Below are 16,977 nucleotides of genomic sequence, written 5' to 3'. Positions count from 1 at the left end.
TCGGATCCTAGGCATCGACCTACATGCCACTCATCATGCCATGTTGTGGCAACATCCCACATGGAGGAACTAGAATGACCTACAACTAGGATATACAACTATGTGCTGGGGCTTTAAAAAAAAATGAAGGAGAAATCAAGACATACCCAAATGAATGAAAACTGAGATTTTGTCACTAGCAGACCTGCCCTATAACAAATACTAAAGGGAGCCATTAAGGCTGAAATGAAAGGACACTAGTCAGTAAATAGAATGCATATGAACAAATAAATAGCACCAGTGAAAGTAATTAAATAGATTAACAAAGAAGAAAATATGAATTGGTTTTTGTTGCTGTTGTTCTTTGTAAGAGTTTTTTCTTCTAACTTAGAAACTTGCATAATGCAAAAATTATAAATCTGTGTTAATGGGCAAACAATGTAAAAGATGGAATTTCTATAAGAATAACAGCACAAAGCAGGATGGAACATAGCTCTATAGGATCAAAGTTTTGTTCACTACTTGAATTAAATTGGTATTAACCTAGTTGGGAATGTAGCAATTAGGAAATTAACTTAATCCACACAAATAAAAAATGTTATGAGGAAGTACTGGGAACAATTGTATCAAAAAAATTACATATATTATTATGGACAAATTTCTAGAAAGACACAACTATCAAAACTGACTTAAGAATAAATTGAAATTCTAGATAAACCTATGATAAGTGAAGAGAATGAATCAGTAATCAAAATACACCCTCAAAGTAAAGCCAGGATGGCTCCATCTTGAATTGTACCAAACATTTGAAGGAGAACTACTGTCAATACTTTACAAATGCTTCCAAAAATATAACAGGAAATGGTGCTTAGGCTCTTACCACCTCATCTACGAAGCCAGAACTACCCTTATAGCAAAAAAAGACAATGGCAAAACAAGAAAACTACAGACTAATATCCTTATGACAGTACATGCAAAAATCCTCCACAAATTACGAGCAAACTAAAACCATCATTATATAAAAAAGGATTCTACAACCTGACCATGTGGGATTCATCCCAGACATGCAAGATTGGTTCAACATAAGAAATTTAAGCAATGTAGACTACAGGGAAAAAAACACATGATCATCTATGTAGAGGAAAAAAGAGTATTTGACAAGATTCAACACTCTCTCATAAAAAAAAAAAACACTCAAAAGGTAAGAATTGAGGAGAACTTTCTCAAATTGATGGATGTTTATGAAAAATCCACAGCTAACATCTTATTTAAGGGTGAAAAACTGAACTCTTTCCCCATAAGAAAAAAGAAAAGAGAGCCTGATCTCATCACTTGTATTCAATGTTATGATAGTTTCTGGCCAGAACAATTAGGCTAGAAAAAGAGTAAAATGTGCTCATATTAGAAAGGAAAATTTAAAACTATCTCTATTTGAAAATGACATGATTTTATACATAGAACCTCCAAAGAAATCCAGCAGAAACTATTAGACCTAATAAACAAGTTCAGTAAGGTTTCAGGAAAGAAGATAAATATGCAAAAATTAGTTATGTTTGTATACACCAACAACAAAACATCCAAAAATAAAGAAAGAAAACAATTTCATTACAATAGAATCAAAAAGAAAAAAACACTTAGCAATAAATTTAACAAAAGAAGTACAAGACTAGTGTACTGAAAACTGCAAAACTGTCGAAAGAAATTAAAGAGCACCTAAATAAATGGAAAGACATCCCATGTTCATGAATTAGTGATTTAATTTTGCTAAGATGGGGAGAGGTGTCAAGATGGTGGCATAGGCAGACTCTGATCTCACCTCCTTCCATGGACACAATCAATTTACAACCACTCTCAGAACAACTACCCATCAGAGAGAAGTGAAACTGGGTAAAAATAACTCCCACCACAAGGGACAGTCCTGACTGAGGCAAAAGAGGCAAACATTCCTTTCTGGAGATTAAAAAAAGCCACATTGGCAAGCCGTGGTGCTTTATGGCCAGCCAGGAGTGATCCTAAGGTTCACAGCCTTCCCTGGAAGAGTGGGGGAACTGAGCAGGGGAGAGTTACCCCTATAAGCATCCTTTGGACTCAGCACAACTGATATGAGTCTGGTAATATCTGGCTTTGCTGGCTACTAGCAACAACAGGGAATACCCCCAGGAAATCTATGGGACATAAGGGGGAAAAGCCAGTTCTTAAAGGGCACATGAACAAATTCACCCATGTTGGAAAGCAATCTAAAATCCCCAGAAAGAAAGGTGCACAGCCCCTTGGTGAAAAAAAGACCGACCTGATAGGCTGTGGAAGCATCTCAGAGAGAGGTGAGATGTCTCCACAGACTGAGACATTGACAGCAGCCATTTTGTGACCTAGTCCAGGCCTATTGACACAGATGCTGGCAGACGCCATTGGAGTTCTTCCCCTGACCTGTTAGCCCAGGGTCTGCCCCACCCACTGAGCACTGATTAATCCAGCTCAGCCAAGGTAGGCAGCCTACCCTATAGACGACCCCCACCCAACAGCAAGTCCTTGGGTCTGCATAGGCTGGGTGCCTGGATTCTCTGCAGCCAGGCAAGTGGTCTGCCACTGTGGGGAAGGGGATTGGTAACTAGTGGGCAGATTATGTGGGGCCTCTGTAGTGAGGTGACAGGGTCCACTTCAGTGGGTCAGGGTGCACCCAAGGTACAGGACTGTGTTGATGGGGTGTGTGGTCCTGCAGGTTGTGGGGTATGTCAGCTGCAGAAGACTTGTGCATCACAAACAACCACATGGTGGTGAGGCCACCTTCCAAAGCCTGAAAAAAATGGTTGCTCCCATGCCTGGGGTCAGCCCCAGTCAGTTGCAATCCTGAGAGAGCTGACAACACCCTTGCAGGCCAGAGGCCTACAGCAATTGTAAGCCCCTGAGCCTAGCAACCAGCCACACTGGAGGCCTTCTCACTTAGTAGAAAAACTGCAACAAGAATGTGCTATTAGACCTTGCAGCCAACTGTGCTGGGGCTCCCCAGGGCCAATAATGTGAATGAAGGGTCCATAGCATTCAGACAGAGTTGAGTATCACAACCAGCTGGACAGGGAGACAGCTTAGCATCCCTGGGCACCTGCAGCAAGAGCAACTCTGCTACAACAGAAGGACACATGTAGCCCACAAAGGAGTCACTCCCACAACATTTGGAAGTGGTGGTGAGAGGGGAGCACACTGCTGGGCCTCAAAACCCACCTCTTACATAAAGCCACCTCTCCAAGATCAGCAGACATAGCTGACCAACCTAATACATGGATATAAGCACAGACAAAGAAGCAAGATGAGGAGGCAAAGGAATACATTTCAACTAAAGCAACACGACAAGTCCCCAGAAAAAGAACTAAATGAAACAGAAATAAACAATCGAGCTGACAAAGAGTTCAAACAAAAAATCATAAGGATGCTCATTGATTTTAGGAGAAGAATGGATATAAAGTCAGCAAGAACATCAACACAGAATTGAAAAATATAAAAAAGAACCAATCAGAAATTAAGAAAACACTACTGGAAATGAAAAATTCACTAGAGGGAATTAATAGCAGAGTAGATGATACTGAAGAAGAGATCAGTGTGCTTGATGAAAAACTAGAGGAAATCTCCCAAACTGAACATACAGAAGAGAAAAGAACTTAAAAGAATGAGAACAATATAAGGGACCTCTGGGACAATGGCAAGACTACTTTTGCATGGAGTATCTTACCCAGGTATCCCAGAAGGAGACGGGAGAGACAAAGAGGCAGAGAATCTATTTGAAGAAATAATGTCTGAAAAATTTTCCTACCCTAAGGAAGGACACAGACATCTAGGTACACAGCATCAAACAAGATAAACCCAAAGAGGGCCACACCAAGACACGCTATAATTAAAATGTCAAAAATTAAAGATAGAGAATCTTAAACACCACAAGCAAAAGGTAACAAGTTACATAGGAAGGAGATCCAATAAAGCTATCAGCTGACTTCTCGCCAGAAACCTTACAGACTAGAAGGGAGTGGCACAATATATTTAAAGTGCTGAAAGGAAAAAAACCTAAGGCCAAGAACACTCTATGCAGTAAGGCTATCATTCAGAATGGAAGGAGAGAGAATTTCCCAGGCAAGTAAAAGTTAAAGGAGCTTATCATCAAGAAGCCAGTTTTATAAGAAATGCTAAAGGGACTTATTCAAGTGGGAAAAAGAAGACCAGAAATAGGAAAAAGATAATTATCCCCCAAAAAGGCAAGAAAATCACTGGTAAAGGCAAAAATACAGTAAAGGTAGCAGATCAACCACCTAGGAAGATAATATGAAGGTGAAAATACAAAAGTACTAAAATTACCTATTTCAGTGATAAAAGGGTAAAAGATACACACACACAAAAAGAGGTAAGATATGATATCAAAAACATAAGATCTGGGAGGTGGAGAGAAAAAGAGTAGAGCTTTTAGAAAGAGATTGAGCTAAAAAGAATCAATTTAATATGGATTGCTATATACATAGGTTATTATAAATGAATCTCATGGTAATCATAAACCAGAAACCTATAATAAACACACAGAAACTTAAGAGAAAGGAGCTCAAACAAAATACTAAAGAGAGCCATCAAACCACAAGGGAAGAGAGCAACCGAAGAAGAAAAGAACAGGAAAGAACTACTAAAAGACCATGAAAAAAAAGTAACAAAATGGCAATAAGTACATACTTATCAATAGCTACTTTAAATGTCAATAGAGTAAATGCTCCAATCAAAAGGAATAGGGTGGCCGATTGGATTAAAAAAACAAGACCCATATATGTTGCATACAGGAGATACATTTCAGACCTAAAGACACTCACAAATTGAAAGTGAAGGGATGGAAAAAGATACTCCATGCAAACGGCAATGAGAAAAAAGCTGGGGTATCAATACTTATGTCAGACAAAATAGACTTTATAACAAGAGATAAAGAAGGACACTACATAATGATAAGGGGAACAATCCAACAAGAGGATATAACACTTGTAAATATCTATGCACCCAACATAGGAGCACTTATATATATACAGCAATTATTAACAGACATAAAAGGAGGAATACACAGTAACACAATAATAGTAGGGGACTTTAACCTTCCACTTACACCAATGGATAGATCATCTAAGCAGAAGATCAATAAGGAAACATTGGCCTTAAATGACACATTGGACCAGATGGACTTAGTAGATATATAAAGAACATTCCATCCAAAAACTGCAGAAAACACATTATTTTCAAATGCACATGGAACTTTCTCCAGGATAGATCACATATTAAGCCACAAAGCAAGTCTCAAGAAATTTAAGAACGTTGAAATAATACCAAGCATCTTTTCTGACCACCAAGGTATGGACCTAGAAATCAAGTATAGGAAGAAAATCAGAAAAACCACAAATATGTGGAGATTAAACAAAATGCTACTGAGCAACGAGTGGGTCAATGAAGATATAAAAGGAGAAATCAAAAATTACCTGGAGGAAAATGAAAGTGAAAATACGACATGCCAAAATCTATGAGATACAGCAAAAGTGGTTCTAAGAGGGAAGTTTATAGCAATTCAGGCCTAACTCAAAAAACAAGAAAAATCCAAAAACTTCTAGCGTCCAGAACTGTGAGAAAATTAATTTCTGTTGATTAAGCCACCATCCATATTATTCTATTATGGCAGCTGCGCAGACTGAGACAACATCCTCCCTTGCCACTCTCCTCAAATGGCAGGGCCTCCTATTTCTCAGGGGAAAATGCACAGCAGAAAGTGATAATTTTAAATACCTACCACCAAACTTCTAACTGACCTGCACTTATTTATGTCTGTGCTAACTTTCTCTCGTGTCCCCATGGAAGACATTGAGCTCCTACAGTCTAAAGTTAGTACCTTCACTGAACTTCGTGTCCCTTCTCCTCTCACCTTTTTGGGAACCTGGCTTTCTAATGTATTTCCTCTTTCTTTGCTGTGTTCCACTGATCCATCTCTGCCCACTCCTTTCCCGCACCCTTAAATATTCTCAGGAATCTCTCTATTTACATCCTCCTTAACCCCATACCCCTGACCATTGTCCTATGTCTCCCTCTTCCACATCACAGTCACACGTCTGCACTTTCTCCAAGATCCTCCTTCCTTGCCTTCTCCTACTACTCAGAACATCAGCAGTTGTTGACGTATTGACCTCTCCCTCCTTCTTAAAACACTCTCTTCCTTCGGTTTCCTTGATGTCACACTCTCCTGGATCTCCCCATTCACAATGGCCATCCTCTTCAGGCTCTTTTGCTGGCTCCTCTTCCTCTGTATCCATTCTTCCCTCAAATGTTAGTGCTTCCAGTGGTTTTGTCAGAGCCCCCTTTTCATCTCATTTTTCACTCTGTCACTAGGACATCTACTCTGTGGGCTCCAATTATCATTCACATACTGCTCATGTCCACGTCTCTATCCCCACCCCACATCATCTGCTTAGCATCAGATCCTGCATTCAACTCAACAAGACGTCTCCACTCAGGGCTCACTCTCAACATGCCCAATGCTTCATTCATTATCTCCATTTCCAACCTATTTCTGTCTTCCCACTTTCAGGCAATGCACCACTCCAGAAACCTGGACCATTTCCTTAGCTCCTTCCTGTCCCTCCACCCCCAGCATGGTTGATCAAGTACCTACAATGTGTCAGGTCTCATGTTAAGCACCTCACATCCAATGACTTTATTTTATTTACCCAATCTTAAGAAGGAAAAAAGAAATAGTCAAACTTTAGATGTTTCTAGCACTTATTGGTAAGGAAATTGAATGTGAATTCCCTAAATATAGCAGGTAGTAATATAATTATTAACTACTCCTCAATCTGTGAGAGAAGTGCCCAACATGAATTAATACATGATTCATATTTTAAGTTTAGAACAAACGGTAAAGGGGATGGATCAGAGACTGGAGGTGAGTACACAAGATAATACCTACAGAGCCTGACAGACTCCATGCCAGCAGTTTCTTGCCCCACCCTCTAATCCACTCTGTAGAGCTTGGCTAGATTAATCTTCATGTATGCAGACTCCTTCAAGAACCTCAATACACTTCCCACAAGCTGGAATTCAAACTTTTGAACCTGGTGTTCATGTCTTTCATTAGTATATAGAAGTACAACAATATTTTCCTGCTGAGTTTCTTTCCTATAATCTTGCTAAACTCAATTAGTAGTTCTACAGGGTTTTTTATATAGACAAGCATGCTGTCTACAAATAATGATAGGTTTCTCCTGCCTCGTTCTCAATTTGTAGACCTTTTATTTCTCTTTCTCGCCATAATGCACTGGCTAGGACTTACAGTACAGTGTTGAATAGAACTGCTGAAATTGGACATATTTTCTTATTTCCAATACCAGGGGAAAAGCACTGAGTGTTTTCCCATTAAGACTGCCTTAACTGTAGGTTTCAGGAATATACCCTTTTTCAGATTTATCATTTTCACTAGTTTCTGCTCTTCTCTTTATTATTTTCTTCCTACTGCCTGTTCTAGCTGTTTTTAATTTTCAGGTTTCAGAAGATGAGAGCTTAAGTTGTTTATGATATATTTCTTCTTCTCTAATATAAGCCTTTGATCCTACAATTTTTCTACAAGCACTACTTTAGCTTCATCCCATAAATTATGATATGTTGTATTTTCATTTTCACTTAGTTCAATTATTTCCTAATTTCCTTGGAGACTTCCTCTTTGACTCACAGAATATCTATAAGTGTCTTGTGTAATTTCTAAGAGTTTGGAGATGTTTCTGTTCTCTTTCTGTTACTCATTTCTAGTCTAATTCCACTGTGTTCACACAATATATTTTTCAATTCTTTTAAATTTGCCAACTTTTATTTTATGACCCAGGATAGAACATATCTTGCTCAATTTTCCACATTCTTTGAAAAAAATGCATAGCCTGCTGTCGTTTGGTAGAATGTTCTAAAATGTTAAATAAGTCAATTTGGTTGATAGTGGTGTTCAGTTCTTCTATATTCTTACTGATTTCCTATCTACTACTTCCACTTCTGGGAGAGGAGTATCACAGCCTCTGACTATAATAGTAGATTTGTTTTTCTCTCCTTTCAGTTCTGTCACTTTTTGCGTCATGTGTGTGGAAGCACTGTTGTTATATGCATACATATTTAGGATTGTTATCTCTTTGTAAATCAACCCCTTCATCATTATGTGATACTGTGATTTATAATAAAAAACATATATTTGGTCTTCCTCTCCATTTCTGGCACAGAGCCCCTAAGACCTTTAGAATTTCCTGTGAAGAGAGGAGAAAAGTGTCTTTTGTTATGTTAATGGGGTGACTTTTGGAATGCACCTAAGGATGGGAGCTGGTTACCAGTGGAGCCAACCAGATAATTAGAGGGTTGGAACTTTCAGTTCCACCTCCTGACCTCTGAGGAGGGGAGAGAGGCTGGGGCTTGAATCAGTCACCAATTGTCAGTTAATCAATTATGCCTATGTAACAAAGCCTTCATAAAAACCTGAAAGAACAGGGTTCAGAGAGCTTTCAGATTGCTGAACACATGGAGTTTTGGGGACAGTGATGCACTCAGAGAGAGCATGGAAGCTCCGTGCCCTTTCCCCATACCTTGCCCTATGCATCTCTTCCATCTGCCCGTTCCTGAGTTAGATCCTTTTATAATGAACTGCTAATCTAGTAAAGTGTTTCTGTGAGTTTTCTGAGCTGCTCTAGAACTTGCAGAACCCAGGAAGGCATCATGGGAACCTGTGATTTATAGCCAGTCAGTCAGCAGTCCAGGTAACAACCTGGCCTTGCAACTGGTGTCTGAAATGGAGGGGGGACAGTCTGGTAGGACTGAACTCTTAAGTGGTGGAATATGATGTATGTAGATAGTGTCAGAATTGAGTTGAACTGTATAAGACACAGCTAACGTCCAAGAATTGTTTGTTGGTATGGGGAAACACCCAAACACACACACACACACACACATATACAATGAATTTGGTACCAGAACCCAATTAAATATCCATTACTATTTATGGTAATTTTTGTGCTCTGAAGTCGACTTTCTCTGATATTAATTAGCTATTCCAGCTTTCTTTGAGTTAGTCTTTGTATGGCACATGTGTTTCTCTCCTCTTACTCTTAACCTATGTGTACCATTAATTTTAAGGACAAGTCTGATGGAGAATGGTGGTTACTGAGTCATCGGGCCCTTTAGTCCTGTGTCCTGTTGCCTGCTCCCCTAGCTGAGGTGTCTCTTTGGCCATCCTCTGCCTCTTCCTATTCCTCCCTACCAGGTCCTTGTTAAATGCCCCACACAAATCGCACCACCCCCTTATCCATGCAGGCCCCCTGGTTTTCCTGACCACTGATTTTTCTGAGATCCTCTCTCTCAACCCTCTTTTCTTCTTAACTTCTTTCCATTCTCACTTGCTGTCACACTGAGTGTCATGCTTTTCTCACTTTTACAGGGGCCATGCAGCACAAGACAGTTTCCAGATCTCCACCCACTCCAATCTCCCTGCCCCAGTGGGGCTGCATCCAGCATGTGACAATGATAATAGTTTCCTTTGGGTTAAGGTTCCAGAACTGGACCTGAGGGGGAGGAGATGTGGGGAAGGCACCACAAGGAGAGGACTAGAGGGTCTCCTCACCACTTCAGCCCCTGCCGAGGTTCTAAGGACAAGGATAATGACAATGATTTATAGAGATGTGTCTTGTCAGAGCCAATTTCCCTTTCATAAATTTTTTTTAATGCTATAAAAAATGAGTCAAGGGGACAAAGGTGAAAGGAGAGAAAGATTGTTAAATAGGGACAAGCGTTCACCCAACAGCCACGGTCCACATAGCAGGATAGTCATTGACAGTCCAGGCCAAGAGCAGACGAGGGAGGCTTCAGGACGCTAGATGTACAAACGCCCTGGAGAGACAGTTCTCATTCTAAATACTCACTTTCTTTCCTGCTTCTAAGTATAAAATGTTGAACATATTAAGTCCCACAAAACCTGGCTCTGCTCCTGCCTCTCGTCCCCTCAGACACATTGTTTCATCCATTATTCCCTCCCCAGTCTTGTGTCAACTTCTCCCTCTCTCCTGAATCTGTTCTCTCATCCTAAAAATGTGACTGAAACTCTTCCACTAAAAAAGTCAAAAACTTATTAAATCTTATGACCTCCCTCCTGATCCATCTCTCTCTTGCTCATCACAGGCAACCTTCCTGGAAGAAAAGTCTACATTTTTCGTTCCACTTCTTCAGTTCTTTCCCACATCTCTCCCTGGCTCTCACTGTGCTCACTGGTGTAAGGAGACAGGAAAGTCTCACTCACAAGAATTCCCCAGGGGGATGCTGGTGAGGGCTGGAAGCTGACAAGGTCGCTCTCTCAGAGAACGAACTAGAGTGAGGGGCAGTGGATTCTACACCCCACAGGACACTACAGGGCAGGAGAGTGGTCCTACGTGAGGACCTCAGTGTTTACAGGGAGGCTATGATGGAGGTGACAGCAAAGAGGTTCAAGCCTGTGTGCGGCCAATGAGACTGATAACACCTCGCTGTGATAGACCAGAATCTACAGTAATGTCCACAAACAAACATGTTCTTGGCTCAACTGGGTTTTTTTCATGGAAACCAGGGTAGAAGAGAACCAAGAGAGCAGGTGTGAATGCAGGCAAGAAGGGGTTAATGTGGGAGGGAAAAGAAGGTGGGACTATGAGCTGGTAAAGTGGTATATTTCAGGAGGCACAAGGGTACTTGTATTGTGTCAAACCCTATAAGTGGTCAAACCAAGTTCAATCAGCTCTTTGAGGACAAGATTGGCAGATCCCATGGCCTGGCTCATCCAACACCCGTTAAGTCCCTGCTCGAGGATCCTCCCTGTGCTGCAGGGGATGCAAAGCTAAGAACTATGTTTTCCAGATTCTCTATGACTAAGGTCTAAGCAATCGTTTTTACACACACAAGACTTTTATTTGAGATTGAGTTACACTGGGTGCAGCCAGGATGTAGAGTACCCGTTTTGCTGGCATGGAACGCTGGCAGACAGAGAATGGGCACAGGCTAGCAGCTCCTGATCCTGCAGTTTCCTGTTCGTGGCAGAGGCACCAGCCCTCTTAGCAGCCAAATTCTGCAGTCTGGTTCTTCTGGAAGTCGTTTCTGGGATCTGACCTGAGTTTGTTTCTTCAGCTCTATTAAAACACTGTTGACCTGATATATATCCTTTATTAAACATTTTTCTTCTTAGAGCAGCTGAAGAGAATGGTAAGTCTACAACTAAAAGCTTGACACAAACAATACATAATACCAAAAATACTTGCACTGTTCTGTGTGAGACAGTTTTCAATTATCTCTATTTTGTGAGGCTGGGCAGCCTAAGACACTATTCTGGAGGTGAGGGACCTCCAATGTTGGGCACTGAGGGCTCCTGTGCTCAGGCCACTGAAACAGGTCCCTGTGCCCATGGCAATGAGGTGGGAGCTCTGCCCTGAGCTAAGTTCTAAAGGGTTACGGATGGGAGAAGTCCGACTGATGGATAAATGGGGACACAGCTTAATCTGTTTTTGCTGAATCTATGCAACAGACATTCCCATGGCCTCAAGTCTGTCAGTGGCATCCAGAGCTAAATCATCAACACCGCCCAGTTGTCTAGCACATTCCAGTTTACAAGCACTTCCACCTGTGAGAGACAGGCACCATTAGGATTACCTTCCCATTTCACAGATGAGGAAACTGAGGATCCAAGGAGTTTCCTGCATAAGCCCAAGGTCTAGGAGCCAGTAGGTGGCAGAGCCAGGCCTAGAACCAGGTGGTCAGCCTTTCAGACCCATGGTCTTTCCAGATCCAGGGCCTCTCAGGGAAATGAATCTCCCACACTAAGACGGCTTCAGAGCTTGAGAAGCCACACGGAGGGGGAGGGAGGCCTGTCCCACAGCGGCCTCTCACCTCCCTCACACCACCCCCAGGCAGGGAAACCAAGGCCTGTGGCTGCATCTCACAGCTCTGAGAACGAAGGCGGCCCCTGGCCAACCACAGCCGCCTCCCCCTGCACTCAGTGCATCACAAATGGGCCTGCGCCTCCAGCCCAGCCCATGCCTGCAAAGCCTGCTGGCCTGAGGAGCCTCAGCTGGTCTCCAGCAGGGCCGGGGACCCGCAGGTCTCTGAGCTGGAGGCTGGTGAACCCTCCCTCCTCCCTGGGGCAGGGAGCACTGTCATCCTAGGGAGTGTCTCAGTCTGCCTTTCACAAGGTCTTTCCATTAGTCTTAACCATCCCATCTAAACTACAATACCATTAAACCTGGAGAAGCCCCACTGGTGAGGACTGCTCCCCTCCCCTGCCTGGGCTCAGCTCCCCTGAAGGGCTCCCGTCTAACCTCAGATTGTCGGGGACATTCATCCCACCCACATCAGTCAGCCCCTTTCTGCAGGACTTCCTTTATCACACGGTTTCCCTCATGGGTCTCGGCTGGACGGGTTCCATCATCTCTCGTCCATCCAGTGGGGGAGGACAGGCCACGACACCCAGCACAACCTCCTGCCCACCCAGCGGCTCAGGCCACACCACTCGACCCCACAGGGCAGAGGGTAGGCTCTGCAGACCCCATGCACAGCTGCTGAGAACATGCCCTGGGATCTGGGAGACTCTCTCCTGAGGAGACACAGAGGAGAGGGAGAGCCCTGTCCCCCCAGCAACACAGTGAACTTGGAAAAGACCTCCCCATTTATAGGGGCCAATCGCCATCCCCTCTGGACCTAAGAGAGGGTGGCCTGTCGGCCTCCAGACTGTGCGCCTGCTCCTGCTCCCTGGAGTAACACCCTTCCCTCCATCTCCTGTCACTTCTGCTGACACTTCCAGAAGCAACTCAAATGGCCTCCCTCGGGGCCTGCCCTCTTCTGTCTCAGATGGAATTAGGTGATCTCCATGCTGGGCTCTCAAAGCAGTTTTGCAAGTCATCACTCATTTGTGACACCAACAGGCATCACTGGCTCTTGTCCTCTCCCGTCTGATGAAGGACCCAGGCCCTGCGAACAGGTGAGGCGAGGAGGCCACTTGGGCTGCTGCAAGTGCAGGTTGGCAGCTGAGAGTGGGTGTCTCACCCTAGTCCCCACCCTGCCTGTGAGGACCCTGGGTTGTCACATACGCTCTCGAACAAGACAGCCAGCTTTCAGCTAAACTACACATGGCAGCCATCACTGGTTTCCATTCAGCAGATATTTACTGAGCACGCCTGTGTCTCGGCGCTGCCAGGGACTTCCCTTCCCATCCTGGTCACCATCTGTTCCTTCACTGAGCCTCGAGGTGGCTTCACAGGCAGCATGAACTCACCCAGCACCTCCTTTTCTGGCAGATTCTGGGCCCCCAAGGGCGCAGACCACACCGTTCTGTGGGAAAACAAATGTGAGCTCCTCTCTGCTAGTTGTCCCTACAGACCCTGAGCAGTCGTGTGTGCTGTCCTTCCCTAGCTAACACCACGGCCCACCCTGTCCCGGGTGGGTGCCCCACCTCCCTAGGACCCAGGCATGACTCCATCATGGGTTGGGCCCAAAGACATCTTCCAGGGTCAGCCATCTTGCTTTCCAGTGAGTACACAGCATACTTGTGTTTTACTACTCAAATTGAATCATCTACCCTCAACAACAAAACAGAAGAGGGAGAAAAAAGAGGCAACTTAAATTGGGCAGCAATTCTACTCCAGTAATATTTACTCTATTCAAAACCTGAGGACTTGGATGGAACTTGAGAGGGAAGCTGTAAATCCATGGGTTAGCCTTGGGGTCCCTTGGTCCATCTCTCTGCTCCCACCGGCCTTTCCTGGTGGGCAGTGGTGTGCTGATAACTGCCTAACAGCTGGCTCCTCAGGAGGAACAAGCCCTGGTGTCCAGCCTTCAAAATTTCTGTGGTGTAAATACTCCTACCAGGGCTCATTTCAAACTACCGCCTTAATGACATGAACACACCGTTGGGAAAAGATGCACGAAAGCAGCTCTCACAGCCAGTTCCAGCTGGCTCCAGCACACCACTGTGTTTGGGTGAATCTGATGTTTCGATATGCAGGACACAGGTTTCATACAGCCTGGCCCCTCATACCAGCCCACTGTTTCATCAGGAAGAAAAGGCGTGTCTTCCAGAGCAGGAGGAAACATTTGCTGAGGGTGGGAGGTCGGCCTGCAATACGGCAGCATCCTAAGGGATTCGCAAGAGTAGTATTAACTGTGTTTGATTTCCACCTTAAAACCTAATTCTCCCCTTCAACAACCAGAGCTGAGACTTGGGGACTCCTCATGGACCCTCCTCCTTCACTAGACAGTCCTGGCCCAAACTCAAGTGGGGTCCCCCACACCCCTCTACCTCCCCATGAGACTGTGTATCCTGAGGGCACAGGATGCCTTTTTCTTTGGGAGCCCAGCGTGCTTGGATGCAGGATTGGAGACAAACAGACCTTGATTCCGTTTCTGCCTCTACCACTAAGCTGTGTAGTCGTGAGCAGATCCTCAATGGCCTCATCTGTAAACTGGGATAACACCTACTTCACAGGCTTGTTGGGAGGACTAAATAAACGTAGTACCAAAAGCACCCAGCACAGGGCAGGGCCAACAGGCACGCCACCACTACTTCCCTCCTTCACGTCCCCAGGGGAGCGGGGCCTGAGCCACAGCCAGACAATGTCGCCACTTAGTGGCTGAGCTCAGAATCGCCCAGAGGCCTGTAGGTGTTCCTGGATTTGAGACAAACTGCTCAGAGAAGAGTTGGGATGGTGGGTTTCTGGTGAGAATGAAGACCGTGTTTTCTGAGAGGCTGTCTGGTATTATGGAAAGACATTGGGCACTGGTATCAGGTTCAGGTTCCAGCTTTGCCACATAGTAGCTGTTTGACCTTGGGCTAGTTATTCAATTTCTTCAAAACTCAGTTTCCTCATCTGTGAAATGGACAAAAGGATTTCTATGTCATTAGATAAACACTCAATAGGTGTCTGTTGCCCTTCTCCCTGCTCTTGACCCCTCTTCCAGCCCCCTTTCTAGACCCTACTAAATATAAACTGACTGCCTTCTAGTGCCTTCTTGGTGGTTTCCCCAACCACATTTTCTCAACCCTGCTTTCAGGGATGCTGCCTAGTTTCCCTCAGGACTCTGAACCTCTTAGGGAGAGAATCTCAAAGCCCACAGCCATCCACAGTACTTCATGTCCCGAAGCTCTAAATGTTTACAATATTCAGTAACATTCAGACTCTTGTTGATGCACTAAGGATGACAAAGTTATGCCAAGGATGACATATAAAGTAGATGCCAAGTTATTCATTGCAGTAAAAGGCTCCCCAGTCAAACCACTGACCCAAGACACTTTCTTCCCATTAACAAGTTCTCTCCACAACCACATGGGGACCTCGCTGGGCACACACCCTGCAATGGTCAGGGTGGGGCTTATTTCTCCCACATTCAGGAACATTCTGAAACTTCCTGACTCAACTGAAACACCTCTGTGGTGGGAAGACTGCTCATGACCCCTATCCTGGGGACACACACTGACCAGCATGGCTTCTGTGCTGACTAGTGCCCTTCAGGTTAGACTCTCCCGAGATGTGCCAGTGCCACAGTCGGCTGTCATGGAAATGTGGGGCTTTAGGACTAGACACAATTAGGTCTGAATCTCATCTTTTTTACTTATTACCTGAGTGGCCCTGGCCAAGTTGCTGAACTATCCAAGCCTACGAGCTACCACAACAGTGGGGGACACGTTCCTACCTCAGGAGTCTCTGGATTTAGTAAACGGGGCCCTGTGCGTGAGCCCAGTGCGGTCACAACTGCTCAACAAATACTCCATGTTATCAAGAATCCACTTGTATAGAGATACTTCCTCCATTGTGAATGTGTTGGCTTCACTACTAGACCGGAATTCCAGGGGCGCCACCTCCTGGCAGTACATTTTCCTAATTTCCTTCAAAAAATAAAACTGTCCTTGGGGAGAGGAAACACCTGAGTATAAATACCCACTATTCCCTTCAGTCAACTGATTTCTATATTTCAAGATATGAACCACTGAAACTCTTTACAATGAAAGAAAACTGTAAATGTGCGTCATAACATACTTGCCAACACACACAGTGGATTCTCCACTCACCAGAAAGAAATGCCGTGAAACCTAAGCAAATGGAAACACAGAAGAAACTAGATATACATGGCCATAGGACGGGAATAAATGGATCACAAAACAAGAAATGCAATTACTTCACATGTGCAGGAGGAAAAAATACGGGGTGACTCAATGAATGTTTGCCCCTAGGGTTGCAGTCTCTGGGTGCAGTTTTCAGCACATGCACGCTCCCCATTGGCCTCACCATCTGAAACAGCAATCAGTGTAAAACCAGACTAATCCTGAGCCAGAGATCCCTCTTGAGGGATTCGTTTAGAACATGCAGCACTGTTCCTACCACCATCATCATGTGGGATACAAGCTTTATCAAGGAGAATGCTGTCTTCCCCCCTGGCTTTCAGAGCTCATGGGACCCAGCAAATGATGGTGGCATCTATTACTGCTTAAACCTCCCCATGTGGGTGATGGAAGAACTTCTCCCTCCCAGAGCGGGATCTCCTGGGGCTGAACCCATCTGTCACTTAGATCTGCCTCTGATTCTCATGAAGACCTCCAGCGAGAGCTGGCCTCTGCCCATTGCATTCCTGTAACCATTCCACTGCTGTGTTCACCCTTTCTTTCCTCTGGGCCTTCAGCCTAGGGAATGTGTGGAGGAAGGCAGGCAAGTCACGGTCCCCGTTCTCTGTAGGATTTGCATATCTAGGGGGACGCATTTATCAAAATGTGAGCAACAGAGCAGCCCCCAGACCCCCACCTGGGAAAAATATCTACCACTAATTTCTCTGCCTGGATGTCACTATATTTTAGTCCTTAACATAATTTTGACACATTTCCCATAGCTGTCTTCAAAGGCCAAAATCTGCTTTTCTACCACATTTATTTGCAGGTGTCTGGACAGGCCTTGTGGGCCTCAGGCACATCATGTGGTC

General features: G+C 44.3%; 1 protein-coding gene across 3 annotated transcripts in view; it reads right to left on the bottom strand.

The window, feature by feature from the left end:
- Positions 1–16,977, bottom strand: part of LOC106825753 (SLAM family member 9-like) — a 52,452-nt gene that overhangs the window by 15,522 nt on the left and 19,953 nt on the right. The gene's annotated exons all lie outside the window — the stretch shown is intronic.

This window comes from Equus asinus, chromosome 25 (genome assembly GCF_041296235.1).
Source record: "Equus asinus isolate D_3611 breed Donkey chromosome 25, EquAss-T2T_v2, whole genome shotgun sequence".
Lineage (NCBI taxonomy): Eukaryota > Metazoa > Chordata > Mammalia > Perissodactyla > Equidae > Equus > Equus asinus.
This window is presented reverse-complemented; position numbering and strand designations above follow the sequence as displayed.